The sequence below is a fragment of the Symsagittifera roscoffensis genome, chromosome 9 (genome assembly GCF_963678635.1).
Source record: "Symsagittifera roscoffensis chromosome 9, txSymRosc1.1, whole genome shotgun sequence".
Lineage (NCBI taxonomy): Eukaryota > Metazoa > Xenacoelomorpha > Acoela > Convolutidae > Symsagittifera > Symsagittifera roscoffensis.
Window position 1 is genome coordinate 54,932,731 of NC_087070.1, and position 13,854 is coordinate 54,946,584.

Consider the following 13,854-nt stretch of genomic DNA (forward strand, 5'->3'; position numbering starts at 1 on the left):
AGTGGTCCAGATTCATGAAAGAAGACGAAACCGGAGAAGGAAAATTGTCCGGGGAGCGTAAAGAATGGGATGAAGACTCGGACGAGAGCAGTGAGGATCAAGACAGTCTATGCATGATACTGGCGGAAGAGAAGATGAGACAGCACGACAGGGAATTACAGACAGATCCATCTTCAGGAACGTACAATCTGGAAATGCAAGAGGTACGAGGGGGAACAGAGCTCGAGAAAATAGCAGTTTCAAGAAAGCCTCTTAGGGAACTATCGTGCAACTCAAACGTCAGAACGAATCTGGTACCAGAGGACGACATGAAGATCATGAAAAGGATAATATGTGTGAAACTGAGCGATGACATCCACAATCCTGGTGAGATGAATGGACAGATCATGGCGTTAAAGGAGCACGTTAAGGCGAGATATAGACTGTCTGACCTAATAAGGGCCCAGAAGAATGACAAAATGACAAGTAACCTCTCCAAATGGATCCATTCTGGAGTCAAGGAGAAGGGGGAACTTGAGGAAGACAGCTACAAGATCTTGAGCCAGTTCTACAAAGAAAAGAGAGACTTACTTTACCACACAGCGGAAGGGGTGGTAGCGTGCAAGAGAAGAGATGAGGAAAAGATATTACACAAACACAACCTCATCATACTACCACAACTGTACCAAACGGAAGTGCTCTTCAGATCACACGACCAAATGGGCCATCAGGGGATAGATAAAGTACAACAAAGGATACTTCACAGGTTTGACTGGCTGGGAATGAGAAAAGCTTGCGAGAGATGGGTGAATGCCTGCCTAGCATGCCTTCAAGTAAAAGACCCAAGGAAGATGAAGTTTCCCCTCAAGTCTGTCGAGAGTTCGGAATTCAATGAAGTGGTGCAGATAGACCATCAGAAAATCTGCATGACGGAATCGGGTTATAACCAAATACTAGTTATAATAGATCACTTCACCAAGTTGGCGGAAGCAGTTCCGTGCCAGACAGCCTCAGCAGAGGAAACATGTGATCACCTGATAACGCATTGGATATCGCGGTATGGTTGCCCAATGACTTTCCAGTCAGACAACGGCAAGGCTTTTGTGGGGGACTTAACAAAAGAATTGATGAAGAGGTCACACATTGCTCAAGCACACTCGACGACCTATCATCCACAGACCAATGGGTTGGTAGAAAGACAGAACAGGACACTAGTCAACATGCTCAGGGTGTACTGCTCAAGGTACATGACGGACTGGGACAAATACCTGCCACAGGTAGTAGGAGCCTACAATAGTACCCAGCACTCTACAACGGGTATCAGCCCTTTCATGATGTTGACGGGCAGGGAAAGGGCAATGCCTCTGACATTCTTCTATCCGGAGTACGAGGGGAAGAGGACGTCGCCTCAAGCATACGTGAAGGAAGCGATCAAAAGACAACAAGAGCTGAACGAGCTATGTCGGAGAAACACGGCACAAGCGCAAACGAGGCAACGCAAGAAATATGACGAAAAGATACTGAGAGCAAAGCCATACGAAGTGGGCCAATACGTGTGGGTCTTTCAAAACGTCATACCGCCCAAGGGAACAAAGAAACTACTCAAGAAATGGAGAGGACCGTTCATGATTACGGAAGTACATCAACAAGGAAGGTTCTATCGCTTGAGTACAGGGCGAGCAGCACATTACGAAAATCTGAAACCTCACGTTCCGTCCCCGGAGGATTGGTGCCTGCCGAAAGACATGGAGGGTCTTGACTACCTGGTGGTGGAACCAGCGTGCGAAGTGAATGAGAAAGGCACCAGAGAGAAAAATGATGGTAATGAGAACTTGAGTTTGGACGACAACGAAAAGATAGAAGTGGAGTCGGATGCAGGTTCATTTGTAAAAGAAGACTGGAACGACCCAGAGCAAAACGAGGTACCGAAGTGGATGGAACCGGATCGACCAACACCACCGGAAACCAGGACGGGCAATCGTAAACGCACAGGCATGAGGTACAATAGGTACGGGGATGACTTCTTGATCGATAAGATACAGCCAGAAAAGTTAAGCGATGAACTACTAGGCGTAGGCGAACTGGAAGCTGGAGAGGAATGGCAGGTCATTGACGATGGTGGACATTATCCGCAGGATGATTACTCGACGCCAGAAGTGGAGACGGATCTCGAGCAGGGTGAAATAGAAAGGAGGGAGAATACGAACTTGAGGATTCTAGAGTGGATGCGTGATGTCAAAGACGAGGGTCACGAAGGACAAAGCATGCAGCAAGTCGATGTATCAGCAGCAAAGTACATGAAGACAGCGGAGCCTCTTTTCGGATGGACAGCAACAGACAGGCCACTGGACATCCCTAAAGACAATTCAGACCCGACTACATCGACGGGGACGTCGATAAATATTTTTGTCCGGGGAGTGGGGGTAGGACTTACCCACACCGAAAATTCGATGATAAAGAAGCTCAAGGAAGTGAGGGAAACAAGCGGATTGGAACTGGAGGAAGAAGAACCAGAGCCTACCATAGGAAGGAATTTCAAAACGAAATTCGAAATACCCAATGAATACTCAGAGAACATCATGATAACGGATAGCGACTTCATCCTGTCAAACAGGACCAGCGCGATCTGCATCACGGCGGACATGAGTTTCAAATCAAGATTGGAGGCTGACTTCAAAAGAGAATACCAGAACGTAGAGTTTCTGTTCAGACAGAGGCCAGGATTGGGAGGCATGGCGGCGCTTCCACCGTCAGTGGCACAAGTCCCGGGCAAATACCTCTGCTTCCTAGTAACGAGAGTCAACGACAGGAACACAATTGATCCCGAACACGTGATATTGGCTCTGACAAGACTACGCGACTTCATGATTGAAAGAGGAATATTGGAGGTCTCGGTGCCGGTGTACGACCCAAACAGGGGCAAACTGAGCTCGAGGGAATTGTACGCCATTCTTCATGTGGTCTTTGCAGAAACGGAGATAGTGGTGCATCTTCACAAGAAGTACTACTTGAGCATCGCCTGAGTCAGGTACACGGGAGCGTCGAGTCGGGTGTGAGGGAAGAATCTTGAGCTAGGTATTGGGGTACGAAACAGGTAAGGGATCTCATGGGTGATTGGCATGACAATTATCATTTTAAATGAATGATGGTGCTAAAACATAAAATGTGTCTGCATGTTTTTTAGAACATTCAAATTGAATCATTTTAGTAGGGTGAAAAGGGGAGGGTTTTTAATCATAAAAGTAATGGGGCTTTCTGGTTAGGAACACAGTTCGTCGGTCTAAATATCGGGTGTTATTTTCAGATTGATTTGTTGATCTCAAATTGACTACTCATCTGTATTTAATCAAAAGAAGAGAACGACATCTCAAGAAAACTCAAGTTGCTCAAGAAAACTCAAGTTGCTCAGGTAAAACTCAAGTTGCTCAGGTAAAACTCAAGTTGCTCAGGTAAAACTCAAGTTGCTCAGGTAAAACTCAAGTACTAATACTCAAAGAGTCAATCGAAGTCACAGAAATGGCCGATCGATACTGGAAGTCCATGCCATCGGCTCTGAAAAAGCCCACACTTGACGAACTGTACAGACGGCTGAGAGATCTGGATTACACTCAAGTGAACGAGAGAATGGCAGTGATGCTGAACGCCATCCTACAATTGGAGGATGAGGGCGAGTGTCGAGAGTCTGCGACGGAGGCGGTCTTGATGGTAGGCTACACCACTGAAGGGGTGTCCGATCAAGCACAGACCAGATGGCTGTCCTGGAACGTGGATGGAGCGATAAGGGGGTTCGATTTGGCGAGGAACCCTGGTCTAAACAACAACACAGAGTATGGCGCGGGGGAATTCCCACTACCGGCCAGACCATCAGTCAGGCCCGCGAGCCAGAGTACGAGTAAAGTACCGTCGATGTCACGGGCACAGCAGACGGGGGAGGCTTATCCGGACGTCAGTGCCATGAAAAAAGAACTCGAGAGAACCCAGCGGGAGAAGAATAAGGCGAACCTCGACCGGGATCAAGCGGTGCTCGAGAGGGATCAAGCGCGGAGAGAATTGGACATAATGAAGGCGGAACGGCTGCAGGCAGAAAGGGTGCGGGAGAATGCCGCGAATTGTGAGCAGCTGAAGCAGGCTCTCGAGAGAGACCAAGCAAAACTTGAGAGGATCCAGCAACAACAGCGCGAGCTCGATATGCAAAAAGGGGCTAGGCCCAAAGAGCGGGTAGTGACTGTCTCAAGGCCAGAGTCACGCATGGAGGTGGACGAAGCTCCTAGGTCAAAGGGACGATTCAACCTCGATCGTGCGGCGCAAGAACGTATGAATGAGGGCCTGGAGGTATGGATACCACCCGAATCAACGTCCTCCCTGCGTGCAATGGAGACTCAAGTAATACGACCATTGATGGACGTCGCGCTGCCTGGATACACACCGAGTTCGACCCCAGGTAGTAGTGGCGGCTCGTCACGGCTGAAAGAGTTGCAGGAGAGGTTACAGCTGAGGAATCGCGAGAGTCCGGTAAGAGTGGATTTACCCTCGACTTGGGGGGAACAGCCTGTCAGGAGTGTGATGATCTCGAGCTACAAGAAGAACACGGATGGGAGATATCGCAAGCACAATCGTATAGACTGGAATCCGGCGCAGAGAGAGAGAAGAGATTGCTTCCACGATGCGACTTGGGTGGAGTACTTCACGTATCCTCGAGTGCCTGAAGGCTCGGTTCACTTGATCATTGGAGACAGCTTGCTGCGGGTGCTGACCCGGATCCAATCCCATTGGCAAACGGGAATCTTGAGCTTCGCCGGAGCCGCAACGCCGCAGATGTTAGCGACTCTTGAGATGCTAGGGATGGTGAGCGTGTACACAGTCACCCTGATGGTCGGGACGAATGATGTGTCAAGGGGGGAAGCGAGGAAGGTGACAAGGCTGCATGAAAAGATGAGCTGCATTCTCGAGGAGATACGGATCCAAATGGACCCGTCCATTCTCACGGTGTGTACTGTTCCCTACAACATGGGAGCGGATCAACATGCGGTAGAGATGAATACGAAAGTGCGCAGCCTGAACGAAACAATCAGGAAGATTCATCAGAGGAGTGTCCTTCCCCTTAGGCTACTGGACGTGGCTGAGCAAATGGAATTAACCTCTTTCCCTGACAATGCATCTGCGGATGGCATTCACTTTGACAGGCTCAGAGGGGTGGAATGGTTGAACGACGTCTTTCAAAAGCATATATGCGCGCTAGAGACGGATTTGCTGGAAACAGCACAGGTCACGTTCGGGCCACCCCCAAACCCACCCTTCTTCAACCCGAGATCTTTGTCGAGTCGCTTGGGCGAGAGGGCCGATTCTAGAGATAGTGAGAGGAATAGCCGGGCCAAGTTGCCGAGCACCACGCCCATGGAAGCTGATGAAGTGACATCAGCAACTCCCCAGGGGTCGGTAATGTCCTCAGTGGTGGTTGCGGAGAAAAAGAGGTCAGAGAAGCCACTGGAGACCAGCAGACAGAAGTATGAGGAGAAGGTCAAGGAACTGGATCTGGAAGACCTAGAGTGTAGACAGGAGCTAGCGAGGGCTTTGGGTCTTGAGCAGGTCTCACATGAAGACTTGGGGAGGCACAAGTGTGTGGACTGGTTGAAGGCTCATGAAACGCGTTTCTCGAGAGCGAAGTTGACAGAGACAGCAGACCTGAGTGGAATTCCCACTAGGTCGATGATGGGACCAATTAATTACAGACCTCTCAAGTCCTTGGGGAGCCCGGGACTGGTGGTGGAGCCTCCCAAGCACCGGACCAGCATTGCCAGAATTAGAGTGGCCACTCCAGCACAGTTGAGAGTGGTCGACAAACTGATGAACCCAAGAGAGATGGAGTTACCAGACGCCGAATATGAAGGCGCAAAATTGGCCAATGACCCCCGATATGGGAAACCCTGTGGGCAGGCGCAACTGGCCAAAACCTTAGCGGTCTACGACAGAGCAGACCCAGCTGCAGCAAGGGTGGTGATCGTGGCAGGATCAGATTTCGAAGGTACGTCTCCCAAGTTGTTTTGGCCAGAAACCCTGATATACACCTTGCCGGGTGCGGAACTGAACCAGATGTTGACCCTGGTAGTGGCAATAAAGTCAGAAATGCCCTGCGAACCTGAGTTACTGCTGTTTGCGGGGATGAACGATCATCTGCACGCAACGGGATTTCTTGAGCAGCTCAAGGGTGGTGAACCTACGCCAAAGAGGATCTGGGAGGCCATCCAGACTTTATTCGCGGCCATAAATGAAGTACAGGAGAATGTTGCCTCAAGATTCGGCGCCAAGACAAGAGTGGCGTTCACAACATCCCCCGGGTACTCGAGCATGCCGCTGGCTCTGCAATTCGTGTACGCGATCTTGATCTTGATCGCAGAGGGGAATGGGTGGCGTGTCCTGATGGCAGCTCCCAACCGAGAATTGGAACCGACGAACTTGAGGCTGTGCAAGTCAGAACTCGCGGCAGCGTGGGCGGACGTCTCCCATGCATTGAGAGGCTTTCACGAGTTGGCTGATATCCTCATCGTATTGGACGAGGTCCTCCTACTGGAAGTATCTAACTTTGCCAGGCAACTCAAGCTCAGCCCGATCCTTAGGGATGATCACCCAGTGATAATTCACCTGACGGCTAGTCTGTGGTTTCGGGACATGGAGTTGACCATTACGAGCTCGACCAGCAGACCTAGAGGGCCAAACAACGAAAGGCAGAACGTGGCCACATCGGAGAAACAGCTGGAGTCGATGGGGAATCGGTTGGCGCAAGAGGGAGGCAGATGGCCCTTCTTAAGCCCAAGGTTGGAAAATGCCACGAGGAAAACAAGAGAGGATGCGCCGCCTCTGGTGAAGCAGATCTGGGAGTTTCTCGAGGAGCAACTGGGAAAAGCTGAGGAAAAGGGGATGACGGTTGGCAGGTTCGTCACGGCAGCCAATGAGGTCACGATTGGAGGATTTTGGAGAGAGCACGCGTGGGGTGAGCTGAAGACGAGGAGGGATCATGGGATTCTCGAGTTCTTGAGTCCTTGTTGGGGAAGAGAGTTCCTGACTGAGGTGTACAGTGCGAAGGAGACGATCTTTGATGCGTTTATACAGGAGATGTTGAATATGCCGATCAGCCTGTTGCTGGCGCTGTACCTGGTCTACCCAAGATACTTGTTTAATATGGGCCCCGCATACATGTTCAGTCGTGGTGTGGACGCCCTCAGAATAGATGGATACTTGACGTTAGTACTCCTGACCCACGGTGAACTGGCGTCATTTCACCGATTGATGAGGTATGGGGAGCCCCTGGCGATGGGAAGAACACACTCGAGTATTGAGACCTACTCGTACAAGTGTGCAGCCGGGCTAAGGACGCTGCTCGTGCAGTATCTACTGATGCAGAACAGGCACCTGACTGGCGAAGAAAAGAGCCCGAAGACCAGAGAGGAGTGGAGAAAAGTGAATGGAGGCATGCCCCTATTAACGGATCTATGCCTGGCCATGAGATCGGATCCCATGGGGATTATCCGGGGGCTGGGGGAGGTCGTGACTTGTATATATGGACCGGCTGTCACGTTCGCATTTCCAGATCCCTTGGTGACAGCTTATCGATACTCCGTGACCCACGTGAGCCTCATAAGCGTACTGGATGGAACGACACTGAACTGGTGCCAGCAAGAGGTGCTAAGGGCACAAATGAGCAACACGGTGCTCTTCGGAAAGGTGAAGGATCCAGAGTTGATCGTGTACAGTTTCCGAGGACAAATGCAATGCCGGATGGGAGGCAAGCGCGAGGGCCCCATCGAAACTTACCCCAAGTTTTGGAACTTGAATCCCTTGGCAGCCAATGGACAAGAAATCTTGAGAATCCCTGCATGGACAAAAAGTTTCGAGTTGGTGAAAAAGGAGCTGGAAGCGATATTGGAGAGAGAAGCCCTACCGACGAGCATTCCCGAGTTCCCCATAGTGAGGAGAATGACCCTAGGGATGAACAGTTCCCTGGTTGTCCCATCCTCCTACGCGAGAACCACGACTGAAGAACGGCAGAAGGAGTTTACTGACGGCTGGGATCCGCTCTTCATCGGCTATACTGCAGCAATTTATTTCCATACTAGCGATGTGAAGATAAACTCATGGACGACTCAAGCCAAGAAAATCAGAGGATCGATGCCCCCTAAATTCGACGTGCGAGATACCTTGAGAGTACTTAAGCGGGCAGGCCTAGAGAACCAGCTGCCGGTATGGGACGACGGCAGGATGATAGTGGAAGAAGGGCATGTAGCACTGAAAGCAGACGCGATGCTATTTGCCACAAGGAAGTACCGGGCACCTTACGGACTTGAGCTGATGGAGCGTAATAGGGAAGGAAAGAAGTTAGATGCAGCAGGTCCATTGTACGTGGCACTGACAAAAGGTGAGGCGACGAGTTCAGCGACACCATCACCCCTTCCAGTAGACATCCCTGGGGATAAAAAGAGTGGCACCGTGGCAGATCGATTCAAGAGGATCTTTGAGAGAAGGGAAGCAGAGTCAGGAGACGAAAGCATGGATGAAACCCTCAGTGAGGCAGGAGAGGATATGGAAGTGGGAAACACACCGGAGCAAAAGCCAACGGAAGTGGAATTCACAGCGCAGGAATTGTTGAAAGACCTGAGTGAAGAAAACTGGGCAGATACTCCCACGCCACCTTTGACCTCGTCCCCTCGCAAGTACCCGGAAATGTCGTTGACAAGCGAGAATCCCAACATGGGAATGATCTTCTTGAGTACGGAGAGGAGGGAGAAGAATACCTTCGAGGGAAACAGAGACGCCTTCCTGGGCACTCTGGATGGAGATGCTTGGCAAAAGTTCTTGAGCGAATTCAATCGAGAAGTGGATGAAGACACCACGTTGGATAATTTCAAAGAAGAACTGTGGGACACGGTGGTGAAGTTTGGTGAGCCTGTCCTGGTGGGGACGGGTTTAGAAGAGAAAGCTAGAGTGGAACTACTGAACAAAATGGTCGAGTTGAGAAAGTCAAGAAAGACCAGAGAAGACAAATGTAAAGACAGCTCTACTCCGAAACAGAAAACTGACAATAAGATAATTAAGTGTACAAGGGGGGATAAGGTAGGAACTAGTAATATGATTAAAAGTACTAATATCCTTAAGGCTCGAGCAGGGGGGAGGCAAGAGTTGGCTGGAGAAAAGGAAGTTGAATCAGTGATGATACCAATGACGCCCCCAAGCAAAGACGTGAGGTCTCGCAAGAGGAAGAGAGATGTGGAGGGAATGGGCAGTCCTTCAGCTGACGCGGTCTCGGAAAAAGACTTGAGAGAGACGGCTCCCATGGTTCTGGCGCGATGGAAAACGGCAGCCTACAAGAGTAGCTACGAACCGAGGAAACTGCTCGACATAGAAAAAGAAATGGAGAATCCCACTAGTTCCGTGACGGAGGAGGATTTCAAACCTCAAAGAATAAAAATGAAGCGAGGTTCGACGAGCGGGCAGACCTGGGAAGTAGATGTTGGCAAAGAGTGGGTCTCAAGTGAACATCAAGCTGTCGGGAAGCAAGTGACCAGTGATCCACTTGAGAAAAATAAAACCAGAAACACCTCCCGACCATGGTGGATAGCTCTCGAGACATTGAAGGAGATGGAAGGCTGTTTGAAGAAGTTGAACAGTGGAGTGGCTCGCAAACGATACAGCTGGGCCACCCAGCAGAAGGCTGAGGTCAACAAGATAGAGTTGGCAAACCAGCTGAAGAGATCCTGGCAGAACTTATTGAAGGATCATTTTGAAGAGGCGATGAGGACATCCTCATCGGCACCACCACTGATGGCGAATCCCTTTATCAGGACTGCAGGACAACTGATGTTCGCGTGGAGCCTGTTGGGGATAGAGCTGGAAACGCTGACTTCATACGACAAGTTGAAGCTGGGAGGAAAAAATCTAGAGATATACCGAATGTTGATGCAGCACGTTGCCAAGGACAACTCAGGCTTGAGTCTGGCAAGGAGGAAGGATGCAACCTGTTTCTTGAGGTGGACGATGTCGATGATGACTGACAGTACCATCCTAGCATGTCATCAGAAAGCAGTCGCAAGCAAGACGTTGGAAAGGAGAGTCTCCACAGTCATCTTGAATGTGTATCAGAGCACTGGGATAGAGAGGGAGGATGGTTCTAGGCAATCTCTGGAGAACCATAGGAAGTTGGATGAGATACGGAGGTTCTACAACAAGAAGTTCGAAGAGGAGCACGACGTTCACCGCAACCTGGCTTCGTCAGGGGAGTACTTGAAACTCAACAGAAAGGGAGAGTACCAATATGTTTCTGGAGTAATGGGAATGGCGTACAACCCCTTCTTGGACCTGGAAGCTGGAGGAGCCAACAGAAATTATGAAGTGGCGGAGCTGTTGAAGTTCTGGACAGAGAAGATAGTGGAGATAGACGTTGTGGAGAGAGAGAGACCTAGCCTGGGTCTGGTTCTTGAGGGGATGCCGGGAGTGATAAGTGTGCCACGCTCAAGTAAAAGAGTGGAGCTAAAAATGGGTGATGGGAGTGGCGTGTTGATCACGAACCTGGGAGTGGTATGGAAATTACTCAGACCTTCCTGGTGTCCACATCCCCATGCAAGTATGATTGAGGAGGTCACTGAGCGAGTGAGATTGGCACCGACAGAGGATGAGGACTTGGCGATCTTGAGCATAGTACACAAACTGATCTTGCCTCAGGTGAAAGAATCAAGTGAGGTGACAAGTGGAACAGAGCCGGTGAGGAGGATGGAGCCGGGCAGTTGTCTTGATTCGACATGCAGTAACGGCGAACATATTTGTGATGGACGATTATGCGTCAGGATACAATCTTTCCAGAAAGAGGACCTCACTACCTGGTTTGAAGATATCACTGAAAGGGAGAAGAGTGAGGTACAGATAGTGGCTGAATGTTACGCGAGGACCACCGTGAACCTAGCGACAGCCTTGGGATTCTTCTCAAGAATGTGCAGTCTCCAGTCACTGGAGAGGCTAGAGTCAGAACATCACCTGGTGACCGCGTTAAGCGTGGAATCATGGCCCGGAGTGCTACAAGTGAACCAGAAGCACATCAAGAGTTGGAAGATCGGACTCGAGGCAGAGATGGGATTTCCCATGAGCGAAGCCTATGGATTGCCTCTAAATGCAAAATCCTTAGTGGGATCAGTGTTGGCTAACCTATGTGGGAGCCACTATCCACTACACATGGCGATGGTGGAGGTGTCCAGCCAGAGGGTGATGATAGACAAAGCCTTCTCAGTGCCCAAGTGTGTGAGACTAGCTCGGATGTCACACCACTCACACAAGCTATTGAGGAAGATCCGAGGAGCAGTACCAAGGGAGCAAAGAGATGACTTGAGTGAAATCTGGGGTGAAGAACTTCTAGGCTTGGAGAGCGAAAATGCAAGTGATCATGGGAAGCAGAACGTGGTGGGGAAACCCGCAGTAGGTGCTTCAAGCTCGGAAGAAGTCGACGTGGTGCATGAGAAAATGATGGAACTTGAGCCTCTCCTAGAAGCTTCGGGAGAACGCAACCTTAGAAGCATCGACCTCACGCATGGGGATTGTCCATGCCACTGTCTGGCGCAGACAGTGTGGTACCCGGACCGCGCCAATCTCTGTCTGATCTGGGACGTAGAAGAAATTAAGTCGCTAGGATTACCGGAGTATCGACAAAAGGTGACCATCTTAGTGGTAAGCACGATGCTGGCTCTGAGATGGATTGAGGAGAATACAGCGAAGTACAGAGAATCGAGAGCGCCAACAGCTGAATCGATTTATGCGATAGATTACAGCAGGAGACTGGAGTTGTTCGAGACTGCATGCAAGGTATTCGCCATACCAGTGCAAGTCAGACACATATGGAGCCGCCTGAGATTCTTTCCTTGGTTTCGTGCGACGTTAACATCCTGGTTGTATGCAGTGACAAAGGACCACATGAGGAAACATCAGAAGGAATATCGACAATTCCAAGCTGAAATAGGGCCAGATGCCTTTAAGAGACCTCTGCTAACCCATCGAAACGCAATCACGGCGGGGTGGAAAAGAGTAGGCAGAATATCCAGAGACAATTCTAGAGCGAGGGAAACGATACTGGAGGAGGACCTGGCGAGGAATGTGAGCTTGAGTCTTCATAACTCCTTCTGCTTGAACCGGGAGTCGAAGGTGAAAGGCCTACCAAGTCAATTGAAAAGGTTGCAAGAGCAGAGAGAGTGGATGCGAGCCTATGAACAGCTGAAGGCCTGGGAGGAAATTGTGATTAGCTCCGATGACGAAGAGGCACTATTGGAACAAATTACAGTGCCAAGAACACCGGTATCAGGTACCTCGAAGGCGAAGAACATGAGGTGAGCCAGTGGCTCGAAAGGAAATTCTAGAGTCTTGAGTCTTGAGAGGGAGGGGGCTTGAGCGTGAACTTGGATGAAATCTGGGTTCACGAAAAAGAAATTTTAGACGAATAAGATATTGTTATTAATATGATAGATCTAGTATATAAATCAAATTGATGCATGACAATTCTCTGACTGAAATAGGACAAAAGAAATTTTAAAATTACCAGCTTAAAAAGCGGGGATCCATGGGTGCAGGTGTGTGCAGATTTTGATTGCTGTTTAGCGATAGTGTGAAAATTTTATATGGTTGTGAATTTTGGAAGGTAGATAAACTTAAGTCCGATGCAAACTTCTGTAAATGACCACTGGCACTGTATCTTGAGCAACACTCGGTTCTCTGGGACTTATTGGCAGATGACAACACACGATGAGGACATCGATCTCGAGTCCGGGGAGTATGTGCCAGTCGGTCATGTCTGGGGGTTTGACCTTGAGAAATACGTGATTTTGGAGTGAAATTTTAATTTTGCAAAATTCGAATCGAGCCTGTCATGCTCAATTTTCTCGAACCAACTGAAAATGAAAAAGTCAGAAATCAGAACACCCGAATTAACAATTGCGGGAAACTACTCAAGAAAAAGGCAGGAAATTGCTATTCGCAATTTCTCGATACGAAATATCAAGAGAGTAGAGCTGTCTTGTCCTGAAAACAGGAGAATCGAATACGGACTTGAGACAGAACAATTATTCGAATGGAAAGGAGTGGACTCTGAATGGAAGAGTGGACAACTCGAGTGTCCAAAGGGTTCATTCAGAGACTTTGATTCTAGAGACAAAAACTTACTTCTGTTATTGAAACTAATTGGCCTTAAAACTTATTTAGTTATATTACTTAATTCTCAAGCTGCTCAGTTATAACTTACTCCTCATACTCAAGTGCGTCGATATGTAAGTTCCAATTTAAATTTCTCGAGTGTATTTTATGATAGTTATGTTGAGATAAGGCGAGTTTTAGGTTGATCCATCTGAAATGGATCAAAGTTCCACTGTCCAATAAAAAGTAACTAAGCGGATTGTTCCGACCCGGTTTTTAACGGCGTTCATGTATTTTGGGTATCCCGAGACCTAAGTATGGGGACGTTTTTATTTCTAGAGTGGGGGGGTATTTTGGTAGTGGCCTTTAAGCTGTAATGGGTTCCAGTCTCATGTCGCAAGCGAACCGAATTGGCTCCGACCGTTCTTGAGGCGGAAAAACACAAGAGATAGTGTCCCTGACTCTTGAGCCAATGGTTATAGGGCCTATTTTTCTTAAGCCTCATATGTGACTAAAGTAGGCGACTGTTACACATGACAGGCTCCATTCGAATTTTTGAAAAATTAAATTTCACTCCAAAATCAAGTGTTTTTTGCTTCTCTCAAGGTCAAACTTCCAAATATGACCGACTGGCACACCAATCAGAAGCGACCAGAAGTTTGATGCTCGTTCCGCTTATGGGATGTAACGGTAGTAGACTCCTTAGCTCCTAGTAGGATT